Raw genomic sequence first — 25208 nt, 5'->3', positions numbered from 1 at the left:
AATTCAATACAATTCAACTGTAAAATTTCCAAAACATGTAAAAAATATTAACTCGTTCACGATATATCAATCCCATAATCAAAATGAATTTATTAAAAAGAATACGAGCTCATAGGACGCCGAAAATGATAGGTCGGATCAATACAATTCCCAGTAAACTAGTACCAACAGTCTCTCGGATTGAGTCTAGCGATTTCACTATGTCGATACTCATAACCAATTCCTTGATTTAAAGAAAAACCAAACAAGAAGATCAAAAAAAATTAGACCCTATTTCACTTCTATTTTGATGGACTGAATATCTTTCATAAGGAGTACTAAAAGTTTTGATTAAGAAGAAATAAATAAAATTAGATGGTTTTGGTTCAAAACTAACACTGAATATCTAGATCATTGACATGCAATTCCAGAAACATAAAAATTTCAACAAAAAACACACAATGCGAGATGAAAATGGGAAAGGGCAAAAGAGGAAAAGCTTACTTATGGATAGCCCAAAAGAGAAAATAAATACCTTCTTGCAAGTGAGGGGAAAGACTAAGAAATAAACGCAATCGGTGTTGCGTTCCAATAATTCTTCCTCTATTTTTTCTTTGTAAATAAAAAAACTGAAAGACAGAGCACTGCTTGGGTTTACAATTTTACATGGCAAAAAATTGAAGAATAAAAACCAAACGAGAGGTGAATGCGCTGTTTGGGATTTCATTATATTTGATCATCTCTTGGAAAAGCTTTAAGCACAAGGATTAAACGAAGAAATTATTATATGCTATTTATACAAAATAATACCAGCTTTGTTGGTGACTTTCAACAATGATACTTAGTTCATCTTAGTAATATTTGTCAACTCTACATTTCTAACCATATTTTTTCTCACAATCATTTCATCGAACATCTATGCTTCACCTGAGATGACCTGCATCTAACATTACACCTTGAATCGTTGATGGTCCCGATAGTCCCTTTGATGGGTCTTATCTCAATGGACCCTTATTCAAGTCAACATCTCAACATAATTCAAAGTTAGATTAGAATTTCCCATGCATCCCCGACTGAAAAGTTACGCTAGAAATAAGAAGAGAGAAGCGAAAAAGGAAATTTGAGATCGAAAAGGAATTTATGGTTTAGAATGAAATTTAGGACCGTGTTTCAAGTTTTAAAAGTTAGGGGACCTAAATGCAAGCGCTTGAAAAGTTCAGTGACCATATTACAAATGTACTAACGACATTGTAACGACGTCAAACGGTCGGGGACCATATTGTAAACAGACTAAATGTCGGGGGACCATATTACAAATAGACTAAATGTTAGGGGATTGTATTGTAAGTTTTAAAAGTTGGGGGACCTAAATAAAAGCTTTAGAAAAATTCAATGACCATTACAATACTTTACCCTTAAAAAATATAAAGAGTTTTAAGAGTTTTCGAGGTAGCAGCTAGTTTGAGCCTTAATGCGACTAAATCAAAACAGTTTGGAATTAACGTAGAGAATGGTATAATTGTAGAGTGGGCTTCCTCAATTCGATGGGACAAGAAAGGAACTCTGTGGATTTGTGGCAACCAATCTTAGAAAAATGCAAGGCTAAACTGGAGGGTTGGAAGGAGAAACCTTTGTCGTTCGGTGGTCATATTACTCTTAATTAAGTCTGTCCTAACAAATCTGCCAGTTTATTATATGTCATTGTTCCAAATTCCAACTGCGATAGCAGTTCAACTAAACAAGCTATTTACTAGATTTCTCTAGGTGTCGAGGGAAGGAAGGTCGATTCATTGCCTTAAGTGGGACACTATATGTTAACCAGAGGATCTCGACGGTTTGGGTTTTGTGGAGACGATAATCAAGAATCGCGCCCTTCTTAATAAGTGGCTATAGAGATTTGGATCCAAACTCGATTGTTTATGGCGCAAAGTAATGGTAGCGAAGACCAGTTTTGATCAACCTTCATTATTACTAGTAAATGTAAACCTAAGAAAATCACCATACGTTTGGAAGAACATATCCTTGCTGTTTAAAAAACCCGATAATATATTCACAAGCAATATTAGGTGTATTATGGGGATGAAAAAAATACAAATTTTTGGATCGATTTGAATCAGCAACGCATCACTCGAGGGATCAACATTTCCGGTGGAAAGATCATAATGAGAAGAGCCTATAACTTGAAGAACTGAAGGTGGAGACTCAGCCAAGAGAACAAAGCAAGATGACATCATTTGAAGCAATGACTCGACGATTTCGTAGAAAGAGATGAATTGTCATTCCCGGCGAAGAGTTTGCAGCTTGACAAGAAGAGACCAAGAAAAAAAATGGTGCTTTATTATCTTTGCTTCATTCCCGTTTCACAACAATGAGCAAAGAGGGGCAGCTGTAAGCACCATTTTCACAATCAGACCTCAAGCCCAATCAAATAACCTAAATATAACCCAAACCCCTTTTATAATTAAAACCCAATAAAAGCCCAAACCCACATTTAAACCCCAAACTCAACTAAATATAGCCCAACCCATTTACATCTTATAGCCCAAATTGGGTCTAACCAACCCCCCAAACCCCCAATCATCATAAACCTTTCTCTGCCCCAACCAAGAGCCACTTGCTCCTTCCCCAACCGAATAGGAGGCTTTGCATGCAGGCCAGCCACCACTCCAAGGCCTTACAAAACAAGAAACAAGAAAATGGGTATTTAACCCAACAATTAAACTTAACAAGGGTTCAAAATCCCTCCGAAAAATACTGTAATATCTTATTCTCAAGCAATAATAGAGATTTTGAAGGTTACCCATCTTTTTACTATTTTTTTATTTAATTTCAAATCTATTTCTTTTTTTATGTGTTCTTGCATTGTCCATTTTGGAACCCAGTAGAAAACAAATTTAGTTCAAATGATTGCTTCTATTTTTCGTAAAAAAAAACAGATTTTTTAAGAAAAGATCTTTGCATGCTCAAATAGAATAAAAATATTTTTTTAAATCGAATAATCTAGCCTAATCAACCAATGATCCCAGCATTTTCTACCGCAAAAAAATGCAAAGAAAATAAAAGGAAAATGGATAGGGGCTTACTTGGGTCGTCGGGAACGTCGTCGGTCCGGGTAGCCGAAGAGTTTTTTGCCGATCTCGGGGCTTTTAAGGTTTTTTCGGTGATTTTAGCCTCTAAATGAGTCATAGGAGGTTGGATCTAGTTTCTTTGCACGTTTTGGGATTTCCAGCCACCGTGTGCGACGACCGGAGGCGGTTCGACGCAGTCAGCCTACTACAGACCAGGGGAGGGGGAGAGCACCTAAAGGATTTTTTTCTGTTTCGGTTGCAAATGAACAAAAAAACATACTTCGGTATATATAGAAAAAATAATGGTTTAATTGCATTTTACCCCCTATACTTTACGCGTGTTTTTGAGTTTGGTCCTCGTAGGGACTAAAACTGCTATTTAGCCTTTTCTGTGCATGTTTTGTTATTTTTGGGTTTTTTATTGTTTAGTCCCTCTAATTTTAGCATATTTTTACATTTTAGTCTTGTAGGGTTTAAATCTATAATTTTCCCTTTTATTTTCCTATTTTTATTTATTTTAGTGAAATTTCTTTTTAGTCCCTTTAATTTACCATTGTTTTTGCACTTTAGTCATGTGTAGTGACTATTTAATTTTTTTTAAAACTTATGTGGATCGATTATGTAATTTACCCTTTTTTAATTTAACAGATTTTTTAGCTTAAATAAATTGGAAAATTATCATCAGGTCCTTTTAATTTTAGCGTGTTTTTGTATTTTAGTCCCTAATATGTTTATTTTTATTTTATTTCAATTTAGCCTTTGAATTTTGATTTATTTTAATTTAGTCCTATTTTATGTTTAATTTATTCCCTTTTAGTTTAGTAATTTTAAATTTATGCAATTAGGTCCTTATATTTATGTTTATTTTATTTTATTACTATTTTTTTATTATTTGTTGTTTTAATTATTTTAATTAAGTTTCTTATTAATTGTTTTGTTTCATAGTTTAAATTCTTGATTTAGTTTTAAATTAGATTAACATTCGAATCAAGCTTAGAAATTAGGATTTCACATTAGTTTTAATTAGGGAGCAATTCGAGTCGAGTTTTCGCAGTAGATGCCCAATTACTCGAATTGATTGCTCGACTATTAAAATTTATTAATAATTAATATTTTCTATAAAAAAAACTTTAAGTTTAATAATTTAGATAATAATTAGGTTTTTAATTAGTCCTCAACTTTGGAAATTATTGATTTAGGCCCCTAAACGTTAGTCTCTTAGAGCCCGATATTTTAGTCATTTGACTTATTAGTCCCCAAACTTCGATTAGAACTTTAATATTGGTATAATTAAATAGGTTAAATATAGCCTCTACTTTAGGTTAGATCTCAATCTAGTCCTTTAAATTTAGGGAATAATTCGAGTTGGCCCTCGCCTAAATGCTCGAGGGACCATCTCGGTTATTCGATTCAATAACTGATTAAAATCAAATAGGATTAATATTAGAGCCTACTTTTTTTAGGTTTGAGCTTCAAGGTTCCTTTAATTTCATAATTTAACACCTTAAGCTAGAAAAGCCTTTAATTTACCTTAGCTTAATTAGGATTAAATAAAAATTTGTTTGATTGCATTGTTTTTTAAACCCAAGGCAATGTTCACTTATTAGGGAATTAATGGTATATCTCCCGCAAGTGTGCTCAGGGGGTGACTACTGGTGATTCCCGAAATAGGTTGATATCCTTTTCAAAGACCGAATCATGATTTTTTAAAAACGAGGCAATATTCGGTTATTAGGCACAATAGTTGATCTCCCGAATTTACGCTTAGGAGCGAATGCTATCGGTCTCAATAAACGAATACCCTTTTCAACTTTGCATCCGTAATGATTTTCAAATTAGATAAAGATCGAACTCAAAATTTTCGATTTTAAATAGAGGGTAATCAACTAGGTTCCAATTTTTGGGCGATTGTGAGGGTGCTAATCCTTCCCCACGCGTAACTGACTCCCGAACCTGATTTTTGGAGTTTCCTAGACCTTAAAACTCGGTATTTTGATAAAAATAAAATGTTTTTTTAAAATCACTCGGTTTTTATGGTGTCCCAATCACTCCTTAAATGATTGGTGGCGACTCCTCACATTTCGAAAAATCTTTTCAAAAAGAAAACCTCCGAGTCGGTATCGGACTTTCCCCGCCCAGGCGAAAAAATGATGTTGACAATTTTTAATGAGGCAACATATTTCGCATATTAAAGATATGTTTACTCTTTCCTTCACTAATTTTTTTTTTCTCAGAGAGTTTTTATTTTAGAAAAGTTTTAACACGACACATTATTTTCATAGATATCCAAGGGGGAGTGTTATGGATATTTATTTATGTAAATGTCTATCTTCATTATTATCAAGTCTTTAATATCCATTAATATTTGAATTGTATATTATATCTGCTACTTATGACTATAAATATAGAAGTTGAGGAAGTCTCTCAAGACACTTCATGTCTCTTTTCTCATGCATCTTATTATTGTTCTCTCTTTATTGTACAACAACATATTTTATCTTGAGCGTAATCGTATAAACCAATTGAAGTATAAATTCTAGATACGGGTTTTGCACTTGTTTTATTATTACTGAATATGAATTATCTTTGAGCTGAGTACTTTTCTTCCTCTTAGCAAGTCCAACATGAAAGATAAGTATTAAAATAAGTGTAAACTACAATAGATACCACCCAAATTTAGACTTTGTATCGTTTATACCACTGAACTTTAAATTTTACCAATTACAACACTTAATTTTTATTTTTATTTCAATTATACCACTGAACCGTTAAATTGTTAACGGAACAATGACGTGGCTGATGGTTGCCGACGTGCCTGACAACCGCCGACATAAACACCTCACTAAAACATCATCTTTTTGATCCAGTTGTTAACGATTTAACGGCCCAATGGTATAATTGAAATGAAAATAAAATTTCGTTACTATAATTGGTAAAATTAATAGTTTAATGGTATAAACGATATAACACCTAAAGTTTATTGGTATCTGATGTAGTTTACCATAAAATAAAATTAATTAATCTAAGCACCTCACTAGGAAATTCAAAGAGTATTCTCATGAGCATCAACTTAAGAATCAACGATCAAAATGATTATATTTCTTTTGATAGTTCGAGAATTTCATTAAACAAGCCAACCAAATACATAGATATTGTAAACAACAGGTATATTTTAGGATACAAACATGGACTCTCGTAATTTATTTGATATTTCTTATATAAAAATAGTTTTAAAAATTGCTTTTCCGAAGGAAAAAAAGGAGAAGCCTTAAAGAACATGATAGTAATCATCATCTTTTTGATCCAGTTGTTAACGATTTAACGGCCCAATGGTATAATTGAAATGAAAATAAAATTTCGTTACTATAATTGGTAAAATTAATAGTTTAATGGTATAAACGATATAACACCTAAAGTTTATTGGTATCTGATGTAGTTTACCATAAAATAAAATTAATTAATCTAAGCACCTCAGAAATTCAAAGAGATTCTCATGAGCATCAACTTAAGAATCAAACGATCAAAATGATTTATTTTTGATAGTTCGAGAATTTCTTAAACAAGCCAACCAAATACATAGATATTGTAAACACAGGTATATTTAGGATACAAACATGGACTCTCGTAATTTATTTGATATTTCTTATATAAAAATAGTTTTAAAAATTGCTTTTCCGAAGGAAAAAAAGGAGAAGCCTTAAAGAACATGATAGTAATAATAAAATACAAAAGACTTCTCTTTCAATAGATATATAGAAGGGTAAAGTACACAAATGGTCCCCTTGATTATAGCATATTGCTTTGTTGAGTCCCCGAATATAAAAAGTTACAAAATGGTCACCAAACTATTCATTATGTTCCAAATTTTTCCTTTTTAGTTAAAAAATTGACAACAACTTGAGCTGGACGTTAACCTACTGACCGAGATATGATAAAATTTAACATCATAATGTCAAAAAACTATCATATCTCAATCAGCATGTTAATGACCAACTCAGACGACCGTTAATTTTTTTAGCGATAGAGGACAAGTTTGGAAAATAATTAATAGTTGGGTGACCATTTTATAACTTTTGATAGTCGAGAGACTCAACAAAGAAATATCCTATAATCAGGGGATAATTTTGTAACTTTTAATAGTCGGGGGCTCAACAAAACAATATGCTATAGTCATGAACCATTTGTGTACTTTACCCTATATAGAAAATACAAAATAAAAAATTATGTTGTGCAAAAGTTTGTTGAAGTTGACATTTAAAAAGAAAATTAAGACAGAAATATTGAAATAAATATATTTGACTAGGCAGTTTTACCAATCCAAAAGCTTCATGGTTGTCAACATACCAGTGAGCTGGAAATGAACCCAAACTACAAATATTCAAAATTAGAAAAATTATATTAATGATGGTTGTTTATATGTTGATTTTACCCTTGCATTTAACATCCCCGTCAGCTCAGTACCTAAACAATAACGTTTTTAAAGGGAAAATAAAGTAAGGTCCCGTTTAGTATTGTTTTCTTTTAAAAAATGGTATACTACGTATTTAGTCACCCACCTATTCCAGTGCTTTTGTTTTGATCACCCAACTATTTTTGAATTCATATATAATATTATGTTTTGGTTCCATTTTAGTCATCTACCGTTAAAAAATTAAGGTGATGTTGATGTATCAATATAAGGTAATGTTATATTATCATTAAAAAGATAAAAAAAAATTCCACATTAATAGTTCTGTTTATTTTTTAACTATTGGTGGCTAAATCAGAACAAAAACATATTTATAATTTTTTTAAAAAAATAATTGAATGACCAAAACGGAACTACGAGAATAGGTGAGTGCCTAAATACCTAATTTACCCAAAATTATTGAGATAAAAATTATTTTTAAAATCATAAATAATACAATATACATAGAAGTAAAACTCAGTGAAATACCTTTAGTTATTGTTTCTACCTACCGGAAGTTGCAAAGATAACAACATATGGCCTCATGTACAAGATTTGGGATTGTCTCAGGAAAGGCGGGTTAATATACGGCTAATATACGGTGTTACCGGATACATTAAAAGATATTTAACAAATTCGGTTTAGCGCTACCGAAAATGTTAAGTAATAATAATGTAGTAGGTCTAAGTCATGAAGAAATATTAAAAAATTTGACAACCGGCAAACTTAACTTGTCGGTTTGTGTCGATCCAAATTAAAAATGTATCGATCAATATCAATATAATAGGTAAAAATATGATAAAACCGGTCACGAAAAGACAATATTGGTAAAGCCCTACCGGATATATTGAACGTGTCGATACTTTAATATAAGGATCGGCACTTTGTTAATTTAAAAAAGAATCAGTTTTAGCACCTATAAAGTGTAAATACTTTATAAAAATGTATCGATCCACAACGATATAATAGGTAAAAATATGACAAAACCGGTATGAAAATGATAAAACCGGTAAAGCGCTACCAGATATATTTAAAGTGTCAATACTTTAATATAAGTATCGACACTTTGTGAATTTAAAAGAGAAGCAGTTTTAGCGCCTATAAAGTTTCGATAATTTATAAAAATGTATCGATCCACAATGATATAACAGGTAAAAATATGATAAAACCGGTAAAGCGCTACCAGATATATTGAAAGTGTCGATACTTTCATAAGTACGTGTAATAAATTATCGATACTTTCAAAGAAATAGGTAATTATCCTATCGAAAGTATCAACACCTGACATAAAAGTATCGACACTTTGGTAGTTGTATTGATTAAATATAAATAACATATCTGATGAAAATATAAAGGTCATAGCTAAATATCTTCTGAAAATAGATAAAACGGACGAATTTTTGAAATCGAAGCATAATTGTTGCTGTATTTCAAAAGGCGTTTCTAAAGCGAAGTTTGTTTGTTTGCTGCTGCAGTCGAATCGAAAAGTATGTTGTCAAAACCCTAGTTTTTTTATTACAGTAATCAGAAATAGGGTTTTTATGTATTGTTTAGGGTTTTGGAGTAAAGAATCATTTGAGACCGATTACAGGTAGAAAGTGATATTCAAGGTAAAATATAAATGTCGATACTTTTATTAAATATTATAGGTTGTATAAATATGCCGACACATTTTATAGTGGTCATTCAAATTCTTTTGAAGAAAACCGTTTTACCACAAGAGTAGTTATCTATATTTGTATATTGAATAAAGTGTATGTAACAAGTATTTGATTTGATTTGTGTTAACTAATATATGAAGGAAAAATGGAGTCAATGGGAGAAAAAATTATTGGTGGCGCAGATGACTTTGAAATTGAGGTCGAGACTCGAAAGCAACCAAAGGGTAGATATATATACTTCTAGTAAGTATCAATGTCTTTTTTTTATTATTGTTGAAATGGTAATTGGATTAAAGTATTTAAGAACTTTAAATTGATTACAAATTTTAAATGTTGACAGTATGGCCGAATGCAAAAGGATGAAGGAAGATGGCACACAGAGCGGTTCGGTATGTAAAATGAAATTGACATTGAGTATTATTTAGTGTTAATGTATTGATTAAGAAACATTTATGCTTAATATTAGGTGACAAAAGATGTGAGGTCGAAATGGAATTCGATGAGTGATGCTAAAAAGGAACCTTACATCACACAGTCAAGGAATGATAGTAAAGAATACAAAGAACGGAGGAAAGCACATGAAAATAAGGTATTCATTAAACTTGTAAATATGTTGATACAAAATATACAAGAACTATAACATTATATATTGTTAAAAAAATGTAGGAAGTGTCGACAAGGTACATCATTAAATGGGTGAATTCATTAATTAAACACCTTAAGGAGAAGGGCCAGTTGAATGTGCTGGGAGAAATAGGGTTTTGATCATTGGTAGGAGTAAGGGATCGACCTATTCGGAGCGAATTGTGTCGATCCTTGATGGCACAATTTGATGTCAAACAATGTATTGCTAAGTATGGTGATTTTTCATTTCCTCTGGGGATCCCATGTGCTACAGCCATATTGGGGGTAGAAAATGAAGGCAAAAGTGTTGTAGAAGTCTGTAAGAGTAAGAACTGGAAAGCACTTGCCTCCAAATATGGTTTGAAGAAGAAGGTGACATCTGCTGAACTTGAAGAGGAAATCAAAAGTGGATCTTACGGGGGGGTGACCTGAAGACCAGAGTTCTATTGTACCTTATCGGTATCTTTCTTTGTCCAACGAGATACGTCAACGAACAAGGACTATATGAAGCTCATTTGCGATGAAGACTTGAAGAGTGAATTCAATTGGTCTGAATATGTCCATTCGAGATTGATTGAATCAATAATCACCTTTAAAAAGGGCAGTCAGAGATACCTCAAAGGGTGCATAGCAATCTTAGAGGTAAATGAGTTGAAGAACTTTTTTGTATTTTTATATAAAATGATAGTATAGTTATTATATAAAATTATAAATTTTATTATAAATACAGGTTGCACTGTTCGATTTTTGGTCGGGCTGTGAGGCAGTGCCGGCTTATTAAAGAACCGGAGTGGCACGCATCCGTGCATGAGGGAAGTAAGAGGTGGTTAGAGTGATGACGAAGAGGAAGCAAGAAAGGGTAATAAATGTAATTAAATAATATTCAGAATATAATCAATGTCTTAATATTGTAATTTAATTTTGAAGGTTATTGGCAAGGAGGTAGAGGAGGAAGAGGAGAAAAAAGAAGAGATGGTTGTATTAGGGGATGACGGTGAAGGGGATGACGGTGAGGGAAAATAGAGTAACTTCAACATTTTGATGTCTGAATTGGCTGATATCAAAAAATCCAATTTGATATCATGCAAAGACAATCAAGAGTCGAAGAGAAACTTGAGAGAGTCGAAGATACACTTGAGAGGCATAAGGGGGAAGTGGAAGGAAAAATAGATGGAGTGGTGAAAGAAGTAGAGGTGTTGAGGGGTGAAGTGGTGAAAGAAGTTGAGGTGTTAAGGGGTAATCTTAAGATGGTGACGGGTGAAAAAATTGATGGAGTGGTGAAGGAGGTTGTGGAATTGAGGAGTGAACTTACGGGGGTGAAGGGGGTGGTTGATCAATACTTGGATGAAGGGAAAAATTGAAGAGTGAAATAAAAGAGATGAAGAGCAAAAATACGATGAACTGAAAAAATATGAAGAAGAAAAGAGGGAGGAGGAAGAAGAAAAGATGGAGGAAATAAGGAGGAAGGATGTCGATGTGATCTATGCACCTGAGAGTGTTATAGATACATATTTAGATTCAGAATATCCTGCACCCTAGAAGAAGAAGCAGAAGGTAAGTTGAATAAAAGAAAACTTAATTTGATCTTTATCATGTTGTTGTGAAAAAAATTTGTATGCAAAATTGTAGGTTGAAAAAGAAGACATTCGAAGCGGAATTGATGACATCGAAGCTGTAATTTGTGATTATTTATGGAATAGTGGGTTAGAATCGGGGTAAGTGAAATATATTGCTTTGTGAGTGATATTTAAATATTTCATGACAAGATATTAATCCTAATGATTCATACAGATATTTTGTAATCTCAATGGGAAATCAATTCGCTAGTGTATATAACGTTGCAACGTTGAAGCCTACGGAATGGGTTGGCGGTATGGTAAGTAGAAAGTACAAAATATTAAAACCTAATGAATATGTTATGATTGTGTAATTAATTTTGTTAGGTTATTGATTTGCTCACCTGGACAGTATGCTACGATTCGAAAAAGTCACTCTAGAGGATTGGTTACATTCCATGCCACTTAGCGGTGAGTTAAATTAATAAATGTTGAAAAGTAGTGTTATAGACGGTAAATTAATAATGATTGTTGCATAATTGCAGCAACATGCGTTGGATGCCAACAACAAAGAAAGTGTTGAGAGTATTGTTACCTTTTGTGGTCCTATATTGGATAACTATGTTAAATTCACCGACTGTGAGAAGGTAAGACACCATACCAATTGCAAATGATGTTTTCGGATATAGAATGTTGAATTTTGTCAAATTGGGTGTGAAATTTGTTGCAGATCATGATCACAATAAACTACCATAATTCACATTGGTATCTGTTGGTGTTGGATGTGGTAGATCGTGTTGCAATAATATATGATAGTATGTTTACATCTGAAGCAGCTAAACAGAGAGTGAATGATGCTAAGAGATTGGTATGTATGTATGTATGTATGAAAGGACATTATGTAAATTATAATGCATAATTTTTTGGATCATAACTTCATATTTTTTAATGCAGATTAAAATATTAGATGTTTATAATAAGAAACACATTTGGGTAGAATATTGTGGATCTCTAGGAAAGTTCCCCTTGAAAAATTTCAAATTTGTGGAGCATAAGAAGAATAAACAATTGAATGGGTATGCGATGTTATCATAAATAGAAAGCTTAATTTATGCAGGATTCATAATTGACATGTGTGGTTTTTAAATTTTGTAACAAATATGATTGCGGCATGTAAGTGATGATGTGGATGGAATCGATCGGTTCTACAAGGGCAACTGGTGATTTTGTAAGTGGAATTAAAAATTCGTTTGTGGTAAAATTGTTAAAAGTCATAGATTGAATGTTGTGGTTTATAATACTTAACGTTCTGACAATTTGAATATAGGTTGTTGGAGAGTGGGATCGATCGCGAATATGAAACGATCTCGTAAGCCACAATCAAAATCAACAAAGACAAGAGATAACAAAAGCTGTCATGAGACACAAGAATAACAAAATGATGCAATGATGTAAATGTAGGGTTAATGTTGTATAAGATTTATAATTTTGTATACGATTTATAATTTTGTATGTGAATGTAATTATGTATGAGATGAGAAAAGTTAGTAGTAGGTTGTTGTACATGTTTTTTATACACATTAAGAGTCATGTTGATACGTACGATATATGGAGATTGTTGTAAAAGGTAAATTTATAATGTAGTTGGTAAAAATAGACTTTTTACTGAAAAATTAATAAATAGTGATTTGTTTCCAACATTTTGTCCAATATCATTCCTAAACGTAAAGTTTCCAAAAAATAAGTAAGCATATGTGTCGATTTATATATAAAATTTATCGATCCCAGAAACATCGAAACCCATAAGTATAAAGTAATAGGTAATTTTTCAATGTAACTGGTATAAATATACCGATTTTATGAGAGAATAGGTCTACAACATGTATCGACACTTTTTAATTTTGTCTTGATACTTTTGGTCTAGAATGAATGCCAAAAAGGGTACAACCATAAAGTGTCAATCCATTTATAAAAAGTATCGATCCCAGAAACATCGAAACCTATAAGTATAATGTAATATGTAATTTTTCAATGTAACCGGTATAAATTTACCGGTTTTATGAGAGAATAGGTATATAACATGTATCGACACTTTTTAATTTTGTGTCGATACTTTTGGTCCAGAATGATTGCCAAAAAGGGTGCAACCATAAAGTGTCGATACATTTATAAAAAGTATCGATCTCAGAAACATCGAAACCCATAAGTATAATGTAATAGGTAATTTTTCAATGTAACCGATATAAATTTACCGGTTTTATGTGAGAATAGGTCTACAACATGTATTGACACTTTTTAATTTTGTGTCGATACTTTTGGTCCATAATGAATCCCAAAAAGGGTGCAACCATAAAGTGTCGATCCATTTATAAAAAAGTATCGATCCCAGAAACATCAAAACTCATAAGTATAATGTAATAGGTAAATTTTCAATGTAACTGGTATAAATATACCGGTTTTATGAGAGAATAGGTCTACAACATGTATCGACACTTTTTAATTTTGTGTCGATATTAATTTAAATATCGCGTGTTTCCCCCCCTTCATTATTTATATATTATAATCAATACAAACTCTACTCTAAATCGACAAACCGTAAACCTAAAGGCAGAAGAGAACTCTTCCTCTCCGACGAATACTAGCGTTATCATAACAGTGACTATCAGATATTCAGGTAAATTTATCGTTGTCATTCCATTCCATCTTCGAAAAAATCAGTTGATGTAGGCAGTGTTTTTGTATTCAAACTGAGCTTGACTTGAGGACATGTTTGTTTGTTATGTCCCTCACCATTGCAGTACCCACATCGCCTAATTTTCTTCTCGACCTTGTTCTTCGGTACTTCTTTTCGCTTGCATTGTTTTCGTTGAGGGTCACAAACGTTGTTTACTACAATGCTCTGGTTGGCTGAATTATTCAAACCAAACGAGTTTTCTAATTCTTCTATTAGTCTTTTCATCTCATCTCTTGCGGTTTTGAAAGACTCATCTGTCTTTGATGCAATGTAGCATAACCTACTTGACGTTGAACGTAGAGCAGCGAACCTTGCCATTTGCATCACTTCTGGAGACACATTCAAGTTAACATAACTAGGTGCAGAAGCCTTCGCATCATTAGTCCACCTACTTTGAATCAAAGTCCCAGGCAAATATGTGTAATCCAAGTGCTTCAAAATGTGAAGTTGATGGCGACACGGAAGTCCAACGGTCTCGAATTTTTTGTATGAGTAAATTAGGGTTTTCGTACGAGAATCAAAACTAATTTCAAATTTCCTATTTTTTTCTTTGTACTTTGACAAAATATAATATTGACATTCATCTGATAAGGACTGAATCTATGCCTCAATCCGGTACAATGTCTCCCGTAGAAGTTCATCTTGGAACGCACGAAAAGATTCGCAAGTAAAAATTACAGCAGTATGGCTTTCAAGGTTGACCAGTTTTGTGATATGGAAGGGCTTCGTATGGGAACTTAAGTAATCCGCTTTCAACTTGTTCATACACATTCTACTAATTTCATCTTCAATTGCACGAACAACATCTAAATATGTCTTCTTGTGTTTCAGTGCAATCGCTAGTGAAGCATTCATAGACTCGCACCTTTGTGTTGAGCGAATATTAGCAAAGAAATGACGGTTAGATATGCTTGTGCCCTTAAGTGCCGTGTATTTCCCTTCTCAATCACCCATGGATGTTTTTAGACGTTGAATTCTGAAACAACTGAACGCCATTGAATATCAAATTCCTCGGTTGTCCACCAGGAAGCCATGCATTTTGAGAATGCTGCTGTAAATTTTGGGTCACCAATGTTAGCTTGTGCATTGCGAGAAAGATGCCAAGAATATAATTTGTGCTTAGCATAAGGGATAACAGATTTGATAGCCCTCTGCATTGCCCTATCCCCATCTGTGACAACTGAAATAGGTGATTTATTCATCATGGCTTCAAAAAAATCTTAGCATCCACTCGAAAGATTAAGACGTCTCGTCAGCGATTATGGTAGTGGCAAACACAATTGTGTTATGGTGATGATTGAAATCGACAATAGGCATAATTGGTCGACCATACAAATTATCTTTTTACGTTGTGTCGAACGCAATTACATCACCGAAGCATGTGTAATCCGATCTCGATGTAGAATCCGACCAAATAAGATTATGCAATGCCCCTGATTCGTCTACCGAGTATGTCATAAAAACCCGGGATCATCATGTTTCTTATAATCAAAGTAGGCAATAAGCGCATTCACATCCCCATCGACGATTTCCTTTGCTTTACCTCTTTGAAGTGCATTGTAGAGGTCTTTATGTGTAAATCCAACATTATGATAACCTCCTGCCTACTGCGTTAAATAGTTCATTACTTGTGACGTGCCAACACCGACTTATTTCAATGTTGTTGCCTCGTCGATATCAGCCTTACTTACATCTCTATTAGAACGCATAAATGGTGTAATAGTAGGTGTGCACAATGCATGATTATGTTTCTGATAAGACTTACTTATAACCTACTGATCGTTTGTATTTATTGTTGTAACTACGACTCTAGCCTTACATCCTGTTCTTGTGACTGGCGTATGAGCATGTTGACGATCAATAGTATTGACTTTTGATACTCGAAACCGCTCTTTGTAACAAAAAATTCTTGTGTCTTCACATTCCCTTCCACATCAAGCCGTGTTGTTCCCTTATGTGCACCAAACCCATGTTCCTGTGCGAATACCTTGTAAAAGTACCAAGCTTGATCACGTGAACAGAAGAGCTGACCAACCAATCTGTCAGACTCATCAACATTATGTACTTCATGGTATTCCTCGGTTGGCTTAACATTGTCTGTATCAGTATGATCCATGGCAAAAAATTTGTTGTGCAAGTTCAGTGATCCCGGAGTTGATGGAGATGTAAGCAAAGGTTCATTGAACATGTTTCAGTCGTGTTGTTTTCAATAGGATGTGGTACTGGTAGTGGTAGTTAAAGGGTGGGTACAACATTAAATTCGTAGTACATATTTAGGTATGTTCAATAACTACCTAAATATGCGTCGATACATTTTCTACAAGTATCGTCCCAAAAAACATCAAAACTAATAATTATAATGTAATAGGTAAATTAACAAAGTAACTGGTATAAATATACCGGTTAATTAGAAAACATGTCAACATAATGTATCGACACTTGTGGAATTTTGTGTCGATACTTATTGTCCAGGATGAATGCACAAACGAGGTGCACATATAAAGTGTCGATACATTTATTAAAAGTATCGATCCAAAAAACATCGAAATCGATAATTATAATGTTTTAGGTAAATTTACAATGTAACCGATATAAATATACCGATTTTATGATAAAATAGGTCGGCATAAAGTATCGACACTTGTTAAATTTGTGTCGATACTTTTGGTCCAGAATGAATGTCAAAAAGGGTGCAACCATAAAGTGTCGATATATTTATAAAATGTATCGATCCGGAAACATCGAACCCCATAAGTATAATGTAATAGGTAAATTTTCAATGTAACCGGTATAAATATACCGATTTTATGAGAGAATAGGTCTAAATCATGTATCGACACTTTGTTAATTTGTGTCGATATTTTTTTCCAGAATGAAATATTAATGCCCAACGAGGTGCAAGCATAAGGTGTCGATATATTTAAAATTGTATTGATCTAAAAAATATCGAAACATATAATAATAATAATAGGTAAATTTGCAATGTTACCGGTATAAATATACCGGTTTATTTAGAAAATAGGTCAATATAAGCGCTACATATTACATTATATAAGAGCTACCTAATATGTTATTGTACTTGATAATATATCTGGTTAAATGCCTATTTTATTATATAAACGCTACCTATTACATTATATAAGCGCTCCCTATTACATTATATAAGCGCTACCTAATATGTTATTGTACTTAATAATATTTTCAGTTAAATAATATAATATTACCGATCAAAATTTTAATCGATCACTTATTTAATCGATCACATCAATTTTAACTATTTTTTAATCGCCGCACAATATAACTTCCCACAAGATTTAGAAGCACTTTTTTTTCAAAATAGCAACCATTGGCAACTGTGATCTTAGTAACTCTACGGTGTTCTTGGTATTAGCGCCATTTTGTCTTAAAAAGTGTCCAACAAAACGACAATGCTTGTTTTTTTTTATCAGTTAAGCATTTACCTTAATTAATTCGATTCAATCTACGTCACATATTTGACATTTTGGTGATTGAGTCTCTTAACTTAGATTTTCTACATATACAAATACTTGAACTCAAAATTTTTAAATGATATCAAACTGTTTACTACTTAATCAATCCCCATTCATAATATACAATACTTGTTATTTTACATAAAAGGTCCACTATTTTGTGCTCCACGTATTTTATTTATTATGGATTTGGCTGTCGTTTCTCCCTTATTTGTCAAAATTTCCACATGCTCCTCTTAAACATTTAGCCTTAACCTACCTAACAATGCATTTTGATTTTAACATTTCTGACATCATGCCTGGCTTTGCATGTAAAACACGAAACATATTGTAGAAGAGTGTTGTACCATTCACCATAATTTAATGAATTGACAGAGATGTTGGAAGCAGTTATGGCAATATGTGAGGAGGAAATGGAATCGATTGAGCTTGTTCTTTTATTCTACCCTTTTGTAAGATAGGGTTTCTCAAGCCTTGAATGCCACACTCTCCAATCTGAGGCTAAAAATTTTATTTTCTGTAATCGAGTGTTAATTTGCATTTTCCTAAAATTATTAGCCTAATCCGTGAACTGGGGTAAAAGTTCGAGGATCTTACGTGGGATTATTCCCTTAACTTCTCTTGTTGCAAGGAATAAACAAGAGAAGGATTGGTTTAGGGGTTATTAAGTCTTGAATTGCGACCTTATAAGCGAGAACCAAGCCCTTTACTAACTGCACTACGACGCCCTTAGGCTATAAATTACCCTAGCCAAATTTTACATTATTTCCCAGTAAAACGACATAAATAAGGTATAAAACTCAATTTCCTCTATTCAGATCCTTAGGTTCCCAAACTTTCGCCAAAGCTCTTCTATCTATACCAGCTGCCATCGTTGATTCGCCGTCGTCTAACTGTCCATGAGCCATGCTATCGCCATTATCGACTTTTTTGTGAGTTTGGCGGAGGGAAAGTTTCGAATGAGTGTGGGAAGCTCCTCTTCGTCGCTTTCCGTCATGAATCAACATTGGTAAGGGACTCCTAGACCTTTTGATATATATATTTCTTATAATATTTTTATTAAATTATTATTTAACAATGGAATATATTTAAAAAAACAAAACCATAACATAATAAATTAATTTTAATTGTCACCGTTGTAAAAATCCTAGCTCCTTAAGTAGTCTATTTTATAATTTTCATTGAAAATCTATTTCATTTCCTATTTTATTTTTTGTAATTCTCTAATTTTTGTATCAATAGTTGAGATTAAATAAGTTACCTGATATGTACCCTCCTAAAGGTTCTTGGCTGACCTATAACGCCTTATACCCTCCACAGGACTCAAAAGTATATCTGACACTTGAGGAACTCAAAGAGACATATAAAGAACATCTCTAGAGGAAGGACCTCACATATCTAACGTCCCTTACGATGTAGTGATTAGTTAACACGACCTCTTACAAGCCCACGTGACCTACCAGAGCCAAATCCACCACCATTTGACCATATTCACTTAGCCTGCTAGTCTACAAGTAGCCATTATGACTCTATGACTAATAGACGCACTAAGGACCATTATAAAACCTTTCAAGTATGAACGAGAGATGGGATAAGACCTCCATGAAACCACCTCATCCTTATTCTCCTATATTATACCTCTTATCGAAGACATAACATTTTAACATTAGCCAACGACCAATTCCTCATCGATTGCGGCTTTAATCTCAAACCAGAACGAGTGAACTGTTAATATCTGTTACAACTCATTTAGTTCCGTCAACAAATGGTGCGATGAACATGAAAGACCTCATATCATAAAATAATCAGTTGAAATGCACCCTAAAAGGCAAATAGTCAACAACATCAACTATTTTCTTCCTAAAATTGTCTCCAACATGTTGTGTAATATTTGGCTAATGATTGGGACAAAAGCTATAAAATTTTTATTTCATCCGAGGATCTCTCAAACAATAACGGGGATGGCATAACACACTCTACTTACTCGAATCACTTTTTCTATGAGCGTGGGATCGAGTAGGTGGCACTGACCAAAACTTTGCTATCACGAGCCAAGATCTCTCTGCCTACCCACAATTCAGGCCCAATATAGCTGCAGCCGAAGCAGCAGCCCAAACACATGGATGGAGAAGCTGGCCAACATCTCTCAAACATCACTACCACAACGTCGTTACCATGGATGTAACACCCTAAATTCGATCACCATTAGATGGTTCTGAGATGCCACATTATATTACCAAGACAATCATTATTTAAAATCTTTTTCATTTCCTAATCAAATCATAATATAGTTCAACAAAATACGACATTCATAAAAATTATAAAATATTTATACAAACCAAAGCTCCATATCACATAGTTTAAAATAAAATAATATAAAACTCATAGTTTATAGACTGAAATACATGAATAATGGTCATATAAATACACATGCCTAGTAAAAATAATAGTATTATACTCTTCTCGAATGTGTTAGAAATCCTATTGTGAAGGTGCTCCTCGAACAAGCTCAAACTACTAACCTGTGATCGAAAACATTTGAATACTGAGATTTATAAAGCTTAGTAGTATATCACTAATCTATTTTACACATCATGAATATCATAAACATACGTATGCTAGTAGAAATAACAATAAACAGTAAGTACATGCATAATTCATAAATCCAAGTACTACATTCTTAATGTTCATCAGGTTGCCTTCCTAATAGTATTATTCTCATGCTTTCCCTACTCTATAACTAAGGGGCTAGCCATGAATATGTTTCGGTCTCTAACATTAAAATCATGCGAGTCACACACATGGTTTTCAGAACCGGACCGGTTAGCGAACCGGTCATGCTATCGGTTCACTGGTTCAACCGGTCGAACCGGTCCGACCGATCAGAAGAACCGGACGACGTCATAATTATTTAAAAAATTAAATAAAAATACTAAAAATATTTAATAAAAAATAATTTTTTATATCACAAGTCATATTCAAAGCAAGTCATAACATATATAAGTTAAAAATCATAAAATCAAGTAAAACAAAATGATTCAAATTAACTACAACATAATAATTAAGTAAAACATATTAAAAAATAAATATAATTATATAACTATAATTAAAAAATAAATTTGGGGTTAAAAAATCATAACAAAATGATATTGTTTGGTTTAATTTTTTTTTAAAAACAATCTCACATGGCTAAGAAACATAGAAGAGCATCCCAAAAGTCTAAAGAGTAAAAATATGATAACAAAACAATATCACATTGCTAAGAAACATAGAAGAGCATCACAACTAACTTCTATAAATAATAGAGGTAATTTGGCATTCAAAATCATTGAGCCTTTTGGTGAGCATTGAGTGAACTATTCTTTCACTTCAATCAAGCTCGAATTTTAGGCTTCAATCGAGCTTCTAAATTTTTTTTGAGTTCAAGCCTTTTTGAGTTCAAGTTTCAATATTATATTTCGAGTTTGAGTTGAACTTGATAATTTTTAGCTTGTGACTTTGAGTTGAGTTGAGCTTACTTTTAAAGTTTTCAAGTTCGAGTCGAGCTCAGCAATACTCGAGTTCGACTTGGCTCGTTTAACAAACGACGTTGTTTGGTTTAATTTAAAAAAAACAAAAATCCTGATTTTTCTCAGTTTTTTCCGGTTTTCAGCCGGTCTGGTTCGAACGGTTCACCAGTTCGAACGGTTCAGCGGTTCTGGCCGATTCACTAATAGCGGTTCAACTGGTTTAGATTGAACCGAACTAAGCAACGGTTCCCAGTTGAATCAGTTGAACCGGCCGGTCTGGTTCGGTTTTTCGAAACAGAGGTCACACATCAACCACATGTATATACACAATTAGAGATGACAAACGGGTTATTCAGATCGAGTTTGGATCAGGTCATTTCGGGTCTTGATTACATTCAGTTTAATTTTGTTCGGGCCAGATCGAATCTAGTTTATATTTAGTTCAGGTGTATGGTAAGTCAGGTTGATTATCGGGTTAGGTCAATTATCAGATCAAATATGGAGATGGTCTTTTAAACATGAGAAAATGATATTAAAGCATTAAACTATAATCAAAGGTGATAAGTGACGAATCTAGAAAATTTTATAAATTGTGCCAATATAAATATAATAAAAATTTTATTTAAAATAATTCATATATATTTTTATTTTAAAAATATAACAACAAATTATATATATTTAGATTAAATCTAGAAAATATATTAATTGGGCCAATATAAATTTTTAACATAATTCATACATATTTTTTATTTAGGGTAAATTAACTATTTGGCCACCCACCTATTATTTAATTTATATTTTGGTCACTTAACTATTATTTTTTTCAAAATCATATCTAACCTTACGTTTTGATTTTGTTTTGATCACTCACCGTTAAAGAAATAACAATATGTTAAAATGATATTTTTAATTATTTTTCAATCTTTAGACAATATTATCTTATGATGACACTTTAACATCACCTCTAATCTTTTAAAGACGAGTGACCAAAACAAAACTAAAATATAACATTAAGTGTGATTTAAAATAGATAATAGTTGAGTGACAAAAATAGAAACTAAATAAAAAGTGACTAAATGAGGAATTTACCCATTTTTTGGCATGGGTGGGCCATGGACTAGGTAGGCCCCTGAAAGTGATATTGGTGGTCATTAAATGAATAAGAAAGGTGATGCTTAACTAGTATTATAATGTAAAAAGATAATAAAACATGCACTATTTTATTATTCATCACATTGTTAAAAATATATATAAGAACAATAAATCATTTATTCACTTTTATTCATTTATCATGTTAAAAATTGGCAAAAATGCCAGAATAATGCATGTGGGGAATATTTTTTCCCCAACTAATGCCCTTTGCCTATTATTTCCCCAAATGGGGTGAAATATACAGTGCTCAATGTGGTTCTTTGGATATCTCGGCGTTTTTAGGGTTAATTTTTCCATGATTGCTTTCTCGGCGTCTTTCGGGTTATGAAACTATGGGAATGCTCGGCGTCTTCAAGCAATTGGCCTGTGGGATATCTCGACGTCTTCTGCATGCTACAAGGAATGCCAAGGTGGATCTCTCGGCGTCTTCACCTGTCGTCTGATGGGAATCACGGGTTCTGCAAGGAGAGAGCACGGGTTCTGCAAGGAGAAATCACGGGTCCTGGGTCCTGCAAGGCTGCACGTCTGCATGTGGGGGTCCTGCACGTCTGCATGTGGGGGGCATGCAACTGTTGGATTTCTCGGCGTCTTCTTTACATTTAGGTAAGGATTTCTCGGCGTCTTTGCATGGAAAGCTGGATAGCCCGGCGTCTTCTTAACAAATAAATATGGATGAGTTACGAATGTGTTTATAAGAGATGCTCGGGCTGAGGCTGAGGCAATGTGAGAGTTTGGGGCTGAGGCAATTCACAATTACAGAAGCAGTGAGAGCTTGAGAGGGAGATTGATCAGCAGTAAGATCACAAAGCATAGCCTGAGGTAATTTAAACTCAAGCCTTATATCTCATTTGATTCTTGTTTTAAAGGTTTAGGGTTTCATATTGATCTCATAATTTTAGTTTCATAAGTTTATTAATTTTGTGATTATATGTTGTTACACTATGAAATAATAATTTATATGTTGTTACATAATTTGAAATAAGGTTGGGACCATTTTGGAACATTGTAAAGTTTTAGGGACCATTTTGTAAAATTTAAGGAATTTAAGGAATAAGAGTAAATTATTAAAAGTTGCTATACTATGCTGGAATTTAGTATTAGTATGCTTAATTGGTTAAATTAGAAAGAATTTAAAATTTATGGATTAAATTGCTAACTTTGAAAATGTTGAGAACCAAATAGTAATTAGGGATCGTTTTGCAAAATTTGAGGAATTTAAGAAATTAGTGTAAATTATAAAAAGTTGGTATACTATGCTTGAATTTAGTATTAATATGCTTAATTGGTTAAATTTGAAAGAATTTATAAATTTAGTGATTAAATTGCAAAGTTTGAAAATGTTGAGAAGCAAATAGTAATTAGGGATCATTTTATATTTGATGTTTATTTTTTATTAAAGTAGATAACATGCAATTGATTATTTGAATAAAACAATGTAATAATTGAGTGTAATATTTAATTTTTTTTTGTCTAGATTTGTTGAAACATGGCCGAAGAAAATGTTCTTTTGAGGCTAGATGGTCGACACATTTTGAGTAATTTGGGAGAACTGGTAATATGATCGACTTATTTTTTTTATTTGAGAACGGTGTATTAATTCTAATTACAATGACTACTAAATTGCAGGATGAAGAACAACGAGTCCTTCGTCCTCGACTTATCAACTGTGAGATGCCAGATCAACGTATTGTTGATAATTTGAAAACAGTGGGTTTTTATGATGTTGCTTTTGTAAGAGAATTTCGGTTGATCCCCGGTTTGATAAGTGCATTAATTGAAAGGTGGAGACCAGAAACTCATACTTTTCATCTTCCATGAGCACACGGATATCTCCACGCCTGAAAGCGGCCACAATCACACCATCTTTGTCGTAAATTAACAGTAAATGATTCTCGATCTGCTCCTTCGTTGCGACGTATGCATGCGATGACAACAAAAGTATGTCCAATTCGATCGAAGTCATGAACAAACATTGAGGTTGCCATACGCTCATTTGCTTCCATTGCTTCTACCACCGCCGGAGCCCAGATTTTACCTCGATTTATCAGACACTCGATCTCTTTCCCTTTATCAGACCAAACTTTAGCCAACCTAAAGTATGTCTGTTTCAAAATAGATATTGTGTTAAAGTCAATTTATAAACAAACACATAAATGAGTACAAATGCTGAAAATAAAACTTACCCATGCTGACTATCTCCCTACGAATACGGCCGTTATGAAACTTCTCAATACAATTCTTACCAATATGACGGATACAATATGCGGGATATGCGTGCGGAGGTGTCCAACGACTTCCTGGTCGTTCAATTGCTGCCAAAAGGCCAGTTCCTCGATCGGATATCAAGGAAACTCCTTCTTCTCGGACGACATACTTACGTAGATTATTGAGAAAGAAGTCCCAAGCCTCTGTTGTCTCTCCTTCAACGATGGCGAATGCAATTGGGAATATATTTCGTTGACCATCCTGCGCAACTGCTATCAATAATATATGTCTGTATTGACCGTATAACCACGTACCATCTATTTGGACCATACGTTTGCAAAATGGAAAACCTTCTATGCAAGACTTGAATGCCCAAAAGAGTCTATGGAATATTCTCTTCCCTTGAACAAGTTGATCTTCTCGGTCGTATGCAGGCATGGTCTGAGACTTCACGATGGTTCCAGGTATGAATTGTTTCATAGCTCGTAACAAATCAGGTAACTCATTGTATGATGTATCCCAATCGCCATATATCAACCTCCTTGCCTTCTCCTTCGCATGCCACACGGGTTTGTATTTTACATTGTATCCGAACTGGTCTCGAATAGATGCAGCTAACACCGAGCAAGGGATCCTTGGATTTTGTTCAACCAAAACCTTCACATATTGACAAATTACATCGGAGTCCAGTAGTCGGTGGTCTTGTTCGATAGAGTTTTGCAAACATGTGTGTGGACCATTGTACCTTGTGATGACCCAAGCATCTTGCCTCTGCATTTTGG

General features: G+C 33.4%; 1 long non-coding RNA gene across 1 annotated transcript; it reads left to right on the top strand.

The window, feature by feature from the left end:
- The first annotated feature begins 22882 nt into the window (after positions 1-22882).
- On the top strand, positions 22883-23971 carry LOC120213565. The gene is made up of 3 exons (XR_005524801.1): positions 22883-23040; positions 23696-23773; positions 23848-23971. It is a non-coding gene; the product is annotated as an uncharacterized LOC120213565 (long non-coding RNA).
- The last annotated feature ends 1237 nt before the right edge of the window (positions 23972-25208 follow it).

This window comes from Hibiscus syriacus, unplaced genomic scaffold, assembly GCF_006381635.1.
Source record: "Hibiscus syriacus cultivar Baekdansim isolate YM2019G1 unplaced genomic scaffold, ASM638163v2 tig00110032_pilon, whole genome shotgun sequence".
Taxonomy (NCBI): Eukaryota; Viridiplantae; Streptophyta; class Magnoliopsida; order Malvales; family Malvaceae; genus Hibiscus; species Hibiscus syriacus.
Note: the sequence above shows the minus strand (reverse complement) of the source record. Positions and strands in the feature narration are given on the sequence as shown.